Source organism: Aptenodytes forsteri, unplaced genomic scaffold, assembly GCF_000699145.1.
Source record: "Aptenodytes forsteri isolate BGI_AS27 unplaced genomic scaffold, ASM69914v1 Scaffold224, whole genome shotgun sequence".
In the NCBI taxonomy this organism is placed as follows: domain Eukaryota; kingdom Metazoa; phylum Chordata; class Aves; order Sphenisciformes; family Spheniscidae; genus Aptenodytes; species Aptenodytes forsteri.
Window position 1 is genome coordinate 2472520 of NW_008794879.1, and position 9880 is coordinate 2482399.

Below are 9880 nucleotides of genomic sequence, written 5' to 3' on the forward strand. Positions count from 1 at the left end.
TATAAAGAGAAACTAAGCTCCCCAAACATCTACCTACATAGTACCTATCCTAGTTATCAATCAATATTATTCTTCTGCATAAATAAAAGCTCTAAATCTGTTTCTTCTAATTCTATACCCGCATGTCAGTGTTTCAGGAAATGCATCATATTTAATAAAACTGGTACTGTTTGCCTATGTTTTGCCTGTGTTAAATAACATGGGGCAGCTACACCGTTTTATGTGCAATCTTCTGCATAGTTCTCTGTATGGATTGTTGTAATTATCTGCTAGCCAGGTTACTAAACATTATATGGCATTCAGAAAAATAAAATGCCATAAACTTTGCAATAAATATTCGAAATAAAACGTTGTTTAAAACTTCAATATTTTGCCATTGAAAAAACATTAAAAAAATCTGAAAAGAAATGCACCTCTAAATATGGGAACATGATCCTTTCTGTTGGAGCCATGCTGAGAAAAAAGTGAAAAGTAGTGGAGATACATCATCATTTTAAAGTTCATCTGCCATTAAACCACTATGGCTGATTAATTTGTTGAGAGAAACTGTAAAGATGGAAAGCTTTAATTAAGAGAGACAAAAGGTGGTCACACATTGGAGCATGGTGAGGAGAGCCTTCTTAGTGTCCAGAATAATGTCTAAAAGTTAGATAGATTAATTTCAAAGGGATTTATGAAATCAATACCACAATACAGCAGTCAATAGTTAATCTGTATTGTTAATGCAAATATTTAACTTCTTGAGCAGATGCAGAAATAGCAAATGCCTCTGAACAACAGAGGAAGTTTAAAAAAAAGTATTGGTTTTTTATCAGTATCTTTTTTCTTTTGTAGTTGTCTCCTATAAGTAACTATCTTATAATGTCAGTTTAAGAAACAATGGCAACTCTGAGGTATGGAAGAAACTTCTTCTGAATTCCCAGTAACAGTGAAATTAAAAGATGACACCAGATTTTTTATCTGAGAGGTCTCCTGGGACCCAGAGTCAGGAAAGCATGTGCAGTTAAGACAGCATTAGACCATGAATATAGCTTTCCATACGTACTTAAATCTCAAAGTCAGTGGATCTAATCAGAAGAATTAGTGTTCAAAATCACTACTGCAAATCACCAGTAGGAGCAAAAGTATCGATCCTGCCTGCACCTGCAAAGAGATTATTCATCATTCCATGTCCGGACAACATTTTCAGAAGGAAGTACAAAATTAGCCTCCTAGAAGAGGAATTATACATGAAAAGAGGTCAGAATTGAAAATGAAAAGCATGGCCAGTTACAGTTAAAAATCTGAAGAAGGTTTAAATTTAATTTGCATTTGTAAATTGACTACTTCTATTCCCCTTGGTTCCCTTGCTATTCATCTTCTGAAGATGTCTCTGAACACAAACCTAACTGAATGTTTCTCTTGACCTTCATAACTTGTCAATAAAGTAAGACATTTTCACAGACATAGCAGAACACCCCGTCCTGCCAAAAGAAAATCCCAAGTAAATTAAAGGATTGAAAACCTGGCTCCAAGCCAGAGACAAAACCCTCATTTACCACAATTGGACAAAAACTCACTCCGGCTGAATAGAGATACTCAGCTGCACAGCATCCATCAAGCCACTGCATGCTTTTTCTATGTACCAGGAAGAAAGAAGTGTTAAGATACCCTCTTAGGTTTTATGTGGTTTCTGGTGTTAATGAAGGTATACCCACAATCACTGAGGGGTGGGGAGGAAGTGGTTTGTGTCTCCTACAAGGTCCCCCATGACACAGCAAATCTTGCTGGAGAAGAGAGCATGTCACAAGTCCAGTACCAGCTACTCACCAGAAACCTATGCGAATCATGCAATGCATTGTAGCAATAAATTACCTGAAAGTCAAGATGCTCATAATAATGTTACGGTGCACAGCCAGTGGACCTACAGATCATTCCTGCTTTTCATTTCTTTAGCAAAAAAACAGCCAGATTTTCAAACACACCTAAGAATCACTCACCCTATTTCTCCTACAACTTCTTAACAGGAAAGTGGACAAACTAAGAAGATTCAAATGTCCAGATAGCCATACCCATTCAGCAGTTTTGAAGTTCCCAGCAAAAATGTTTGGAAAAGATACCTAGAAAAGCTACTATTTTCTTCTTTGTCGTGTGTTTAGGATGTATCTTTGTTCTCAAATGTTGATATTTTTGCTAAGATTTATGCCTAAATTCACCCCCAGAATCTTTTGAAATATGTATTTACCAGCTTGGTACCACAGCCTTAATCTTCAGCAAAAGATCCAGTCACCTCTTGGAAGGGTATTACTTTTCTTATCTAATTGTGGTTTTTGAAAAAAATATTAATCATTTGAGAGTTTACAACTTCAACCTTGTCAAAAATCTTCTCTCCATCTGGAAAATACTCCCTAAATAAACTTTATTGTGTTTCATTTTGTTTTGTTTTAAATTCAAACTGTATAATAAAAAGAATCTCAAGAGGTTTGATCATCAACTACAGTAATTTCACCATGTACTTATTTCCACTGTAATGTTCAGCTCACTGTTAATAAGAAGGGATCACAACTCTACTAAAGAAAATTTGCATTTCATTAACATTCCATTTTATGTTTATTACTGTATTAAAGCATTACTGCTCTTTAGAAGGATGCATATTGAAATGTGTATGAAGAGGGCCAAAAAATCTGGTTTAAAAGTGAATGCAAAAGTGTTGCCTATTAGAGTACACACACATACCGAAACTTTCAGCTATGCAATTTACCAGATGTCAGGGGAGAAATGTTATTTCAGAATATTCACTGAAATATCCCAAAGTGCCAAACCACTTTCCAATGCAATTTAGGCTGGACTACAACAATAGCTTCAGGGGCTGTTCTTGTGACGGTGAAAGTCAATGCAAGTTTTGCCACTGACTTGCAGTACAGAAACACACTCTAATGTAAATCAGAATTTTGGATACTTCCAAAAACATATCAGATAGCCAATTTTGTCCAAAATGTTTAGGATCAACTTGCTCATGGTGCTTTAGGTTTCTGACACAACACAGAACAGAAAACATCAGTTAAAACCTCCCTAACCACATGTAGGGCTCAGCAAAACACTTAGGTAAGAAGCAAAAGAAAGGGCAGGAGTTCTCTCTGATTAAGTTTAAACATGAGTGACCTGCAGGAGACCACTGGCAACAACCAGCTGTCATAAATAAACAAATGACCAGTGCTCATAAACTTCTGCTCTCGGCCAGTGATGCCCGGAGACCGGGTCCTGCCGAAGGTCCCCAAGGGCCCTGCCTCGCTGCCGGCTGAAGCAGCTGTGGCAAAGGTTTTGATTTCAGCACTGCAGATCAAACAACAAGCACTGCAGCATTAATCTCCACCATCTCCAGGAAAGCATTTGTTGAAAACTAGCAATAATGTGATACTGTTATTATTCTCCCACCAACAGCAGAAATAAAACTCATCAGCACATCGTGAAACAACGCATCGTGAAACAATGTTCAACAGCACAATCCTCTACGCTCAACTCAAAAACACTGGCTCTCCCTCAATTCAAAAACACTGGCAAAAGGTGGCACTAATGCAGAAAGAGGCCCAAAGGGGCCAGCAGATACTGCAGATGCTTCACTTTCATACACAAAGTGGAAGAAGCCACCTGCCTCTAGGATGAAGGAAGCAACATGTGCCTGTAAGATACCCTGCAGGAACGACAAAGTTTATTTTATACCAATCATTGTTCCCACGATATGCAGTATTGGATTCTTAAGCACCAATGCTTGAGAGCAGCTGGTCATAAAACTCTGCACTTCAAAATAATTCATGAAAAAAATCACTATAAATATAAATGCTGTTTTTAAAAAACAATACTGAAAAATTCTAACTGCCAGCGGATTCTGTGAAAATGTGTTTGATGGCAGATGATGTTCACCAATGGAAGGAATCAAAATGTGTTTGCTGTCGGGGGTTGGTATGTTTCCTGTGGTTATGCATCTTCCGATATAGGAGGAGTACAGTAGAATTAACTGTTCTTCCTCAGCCTCGTACAGTGAATTGGCAAACATGAAAGCTGAGAAGAAAGAAGAATGCAGTCACCATGTATGTGGCCTGCCCTCACAAGAAAGACTGAATGTTTTGGACAGCTGTACCAAAACCTAATTGAGTTCCTATTCACCTGTTATGAATCAGATTCCCTCCCTCTGTTCGGCTCCCAAATGCTCTTTCAAACAAAGAAAGTGCAAACATGTACATACAGATAACTGCTAAAAAACTGACAACTGTTCTTGTCAGAAAGCAGGTGGGTTATAAATGAATTCTGACTGTTGCCGTAAAAGACTTGATAGCATGATGAAAAAAAAGATGCAGTACTATGTAAAGATTAGGGCTTTTTGAATGTTCCTTTTTAAACCTCTGTGTTTAAAAATTATTAATTTAAAAATATTAGGGAAGTATTTTCAGAATGTTATAGAAAATACATGGACTAATTTATACTAAAGATTTCAGGCTTTTATTTCATCAGGAATTTACCTTGGCTAAATGCCTGAGAGGCCTAGTGTATGCAGAAAAGCAGACATCTCTTTGTTAATTTTCAGATGTTCCTTATGCATCCCTGAAGCGGCTGCTTCTTCCCTGCAAGTGAGAAAATCCCTTTGAAGCATGGAGATACCATAGCATCCCACAGATGCAATACTTCCCAAATGCCTTCTGACTCACCTGCTGATGATGTCCTGCACTGACACGCATGATGTGGGGCTGACAGCTTGTACAGTTTCAACTTTCCCTTTTATTTCCCCAGAGCACGCATACATTTTTCAAGATAGCACGTGAAAGTTTTTCTGAGTCATAAATTGCTACTCAGAGACCTTAGCTTGGATGCTCGTTTTGGAGCAATTTGTGGTATCAGTTGCCACCTTTTCTCAATAGCTACAGGACCATCATATGCAGAGTTAGCTGAAAAGCAGGGAGGTTTTCTGTCTGCCCTCCAGAACAAACTGGTTTATTTAGCTAACAGTCTCATTTTGAATCTAAAACTTTGTTAAGTCAGAATAGACTTTACACTAGTTGAACATTTATAGTTTTAGTTAAAACTTAGTGAAGACTTACATCGTGCAAGCATGCTTAAAATGTTCATTAGTGAGGTCATGCCTAAAGTGCTAAATTAAGCACAGAGCTTCAGGGAAGATGCTGGAGACTATTCGTCTATACAACAGATTTGTCTTCCACAGTGTGATCCATCCATCGATAAACTGATATACCAGTTTACTGAACTATTTTAAGAATGAAAGTGCTGGTGTGCATGACTCACATTTTATTAAGGTAATGACCGTGATACATTCTATTTAGATACTCATCTCATTACTAAAGATGATCTTGGCGTGAGAGCAACAATATACCTATGCTGTTCCAGAGCATTACACCATCATAGAAGAGATATCTATTTGTGGACAAAAGAAATGCTCACAATCAAATAACTAACTACAACTGCTACCAGAATGCAATCAAAACACATTACTAATAAGCACTAGAGTGCAACCCTTACACAAATTATAGATACGCACATGCCTACATATATAAATGAGGGGAAGAGTTTCCAGGTTGTCTGAAAATAATTATTTAATCCATGTTTCTTGATTTTCTTTCCCCTGCAAAGACTTAAATCATCCCATTTCATATTTAGATGTATTACAAATTACATCTTGCAAAGCAGATATTCTGATGTGATTAATCACCAATACTATTTTGGAACAAAGCTATCCATACTTGCAATTGTTGCTGCTGCTGGCAACACACATGGAAGCACCTGGGCAGTGAGACCAGCACATGAGAAAAACAGAGGCAAGTTCTGCTCATCTTCCTCACGCGAGTCATCCCCAGTCAAAACACTGAATATAGAAGTGTGTGTGTGTGTGCATGGAGGAGGGAAGGTCGTGCAACCTTGTTATTTCTAGCATGTAAATTGAAACAGTAGTAAATTAAAGGGGGTGTGTGAGGTGGGGGGAAGTTGCACCCTCCTGTTGATGCAAAGTCCCCGTCACAGCATAGAATCTACAGGCACCAGAGGCAGTATCAGAACTCCCATCTGCTTCAAGGGCACAGGATTGGGCCCCAGGCAAGCAGGAAGGGTGATCACTGCACTTTGAAGGAGCCCTTTAGCACCTCAAAAATTTGGCTGTTAGGATGAGTCTCTCTCTGTCTTAAAAAAGAATGACTGACGGGCAGACAAGGAAGGCTGCACAATCCAGCCTGCAGAAGCCAGGTAGGAATGCTATCCTCTGACTTGGTAGATGGAGCTAGTGACAGGCAGCTAAATCCCTGCAAGTGAAAGGAAAAAAGAGAAATCCCGCACAACACAACCAGCTGTTGAGGCACCAACACAGACGAAATCCCAAAAGGGTCTCCCACGCAGCATGCTTGATCAGGATCAATGTCCAGACTTTCAGCAGTGCGCTTATCCCAACAAGAAGTACTATCCAAGAAACACGAAGAAATAATTTCAGAGATTCCTAACTGGCGTGGATTGCTTTCAGATTACAAAACTAGAACCCTCTTGTAAACATGTAAAAATAACAGAGCATTCTGAAAAGATATCAGTCATGCCACCACACTGCATATGCCTGCTTTACATGGACAGATTTCATATAAATATATATATTGAACACATACAAATATATAAAATCTGTTCCTGCCTATATCATGCTCTAAACATAGGATTTATACAGCTTTAAAATGTATATATGAGAATGAAAGAGAAATGCATTCAGCCTATACAGCTTCAATTCAACAAAGGATGCAGAGCAAACTCTAAGTAATATTTCCAGATAGTGGCACATCTTTTCTTTTAAAGAGATACATTAATCAATCTTAGCAAGCCTCAAACTGATGTTTAAAGATAAAACCATTTAAAATTAACTATTGATGGAGTTTATTTTCAGTAGTGCTGGGAAAAGCTACAAACCATAAGTACGAAGGAGCGTCAAGTATGTCAAGGAGGTTTCAAGTTTGCTCCTTCCCCTGAAGGGACACAGTGGTGAAAGTGACAGTGAAATCATGTCGCTATTCAAAGAGTGAGCTGACAACGTGTTTAAAGTTCAGAATAAACTTCCTTATTCCTTCCCTATCTGCTTGATTAGAAACATCTGTATGTCAGGGAGAAACGTGACTCTTTCGACAGGGCTGCTAATCAAACCAAAATTAATTAGCACACAAATCCGGGGGCTGGACTGCTACAGAGGAGGCCTGTAACATCCCCTAGAATTGCCTGTGTGCAAGCTACTGAATAACGACAAAAATAGACTCCCTGGTGCAGGCAAACAGCAAGTCAACTATTTTTAACTCGGGTCTTCAAATGCATTTTTAAGTTGCTTACATTTAGGAGCAATCCCTTAAGTATCTACAGGCAGTTTGACTTGATGAATAGGCATGAAAAATACTTTTCACATGTTCTGCATCTCACATGCATATTATATAAAAATAAAATTTAGTCTCTCATTAGATTAAAGGGATTTTAGGCACCCTGGTGAGTATATTTAAACAAATTTTTGTTAGTGCAAACATATTTTTGCAAAACAAATTTGTGCCTACATAAATACAATTAAGCTGTTACTAGTCTCATGATATTGCTTTGTGGCAATCTCAAGAAATTAAAAAACAGTTAAAGTGCCAGCCTGTGGTCAACACACACAACACAAACACACCCTGGCTTGCCAACTGGTTCATATCTTCAACTGTGCAAGGAAACAGCCATCTATAAAATAGCATCCATGACTGCAAAGCTGGCCCATTCAAATACACTGGATACTTAACTTCTGCCTTTTATAACTGCTGCTTGAAGACAGTAAAACATTGCAAGAGGAGACGAGATACTTGTAATAAGAATATCTGAGCTGCACAGCAAGCATGACTGAACAAGTATACAGCTATTCCTTATATCAGAGCCCACTCGGCCAGCTGTGGGCCAGTGCTCTCCTGGCCCTTCTGCAGCTGCAGCATGGGAAGCATGTTACAGCTCTGCAGAATTTATGGGAGGACACAGGGGTCTGGCATGAGCAACAAGTAGCCTTAGGTTGACTGCCCCACTTTGTCTTCTACACAGAGGTGAGGAAAGCCAGCTGAATGCCAAAAGATGATCTCTGCTGAGGCTTGCTCTCCCAATCGATCTGCTTCTATGGGTTTCTACATAGATGTTGTATATTTCTTATCATTAGTCACATGAGCAGTCCAGCATGGAAGCCCCTAGGATTATTTGCATGATTAATCATGCCAGCAGAACACCTACAGACCTAAGCCTTCATGAATGACAGCTCTGCCTTCAAAACAATAGAGAAAATTTACGTCCACAGTGAGGTCTGTATAAAGTTAGCAGAAGCACTTACATGAGCAGAGAAAACAGGGAAGGAAAAGTTATGAATGTGAGGCACCTCATGACTTTATTGAATTGCTCTTTTTTCTCTCCCACAGTCTCAAGAGAAGCAACCAATACCGCAGTAGGCACAGGAGCAAAATTTTCTTCAAAATAAACTCAAGCAAAATGACCTATTCTCATCTCAGAAACAAATTTATAAATTGGTCTAGTATTATTAATCAGAAAAGCAGAGGCCAAAATCAACAAGCATGAGACATGACTTACAAGCTGGGACACACTAGCAAGTGAAATACAAATCCCACTGAACCACAAAGGAGTTTGGGTAGGCATTGAAGGCAGTCTAGATTTTACTAGCTGTGAATCCCCGAACCCAAGATTTTCACGGAGTCCCATTTAGACAGGCCTGAATGCCTGTGCCAGCTTTCATTCTGTAGACAGAGCCCCCACCTTTAGAAATACACTTTGCCAGCTTCTGTGCAGCTGAGGAATCGTCCTTGCCCATGGCCAACCTGTCTGATTATAGAATAACGTCATGCTCACACAGTCTAACACCTCTCAGCCTTTGTCTGGTAATGCCTCTGGTAAACTGTACTGATTACCTTTTAAACAGGCAGATTCCTTTCAACTTCAGAAAAAAAACATTCTTCCAAGTGACGTACATTTACAGCAAAATGCTTGCAGAGTTCAGTTCCTACTAAGTCCAAGTGAATACCTAGGAGCTAAGACCTGTGGATAACCGAATGCAAAAGCATGGCTTCCTCACACCTACACACAGACACAGAGGAGCCCAGAGAAAGGATTTTTTTTGAAGATTCAAAGATGAACACAATACCAAAAATGCAACAGTGCAGTTCATTATTTATGCAAATGAAGAACATTTGTTATAAGAAATGCTGCAGAATTACGAAGGAGGAGCATGTTTAGCTGCTGTAGGAAAGAGAAGCTGAACATTGGCTGCGAGAAGGAAAGGCTTGAAAAGAAGTGTATAGTTACTACTTCTTTTACATTCAGAGAAGTTTCCGCTGTAAGAAATGGATTTAGTCCTAGGAGTAAGGACATACTGTTCCCCAACAACCAGCGTTATTCACAGTATGACTTGAGACTAAGAAACTGTAAGAATAATGCAGCTAAGCTTCAGCTGACCTCAAATTCATTTAAGCTAGTGCACAGCAAAACCAGAGGCTATGTTTTCATTTGCAAAACTGCAGGGTGCCACAGAGCTACTTTATCTTGCCTGCTGCAAGCAGATGTTGAGCAGATGCTGCCTAGAAATGCAATGTGAAAACCCCAGCCAGTTCTGGATGGCTACCCCGAGTTGTGTTTGTGTCACCCTATGTTCTAGCCAATTACTCATGCTCTGATCTGCCGGCCGTTTTCTGTCATGACCGGATCACAAACCCTGCGGGCAGACCAAGCAAGGCTCGGCCGGATATTTTCATCCCGAGCCCAGCGACCATCCCGCTCCCGCCGAGACAGCATCGGTACTACGCTGCAAGGCAGGGGCCGGGGCGGAAAACCCTCCTTCCCCGCGCGCCTCTCCGCGCCGCCC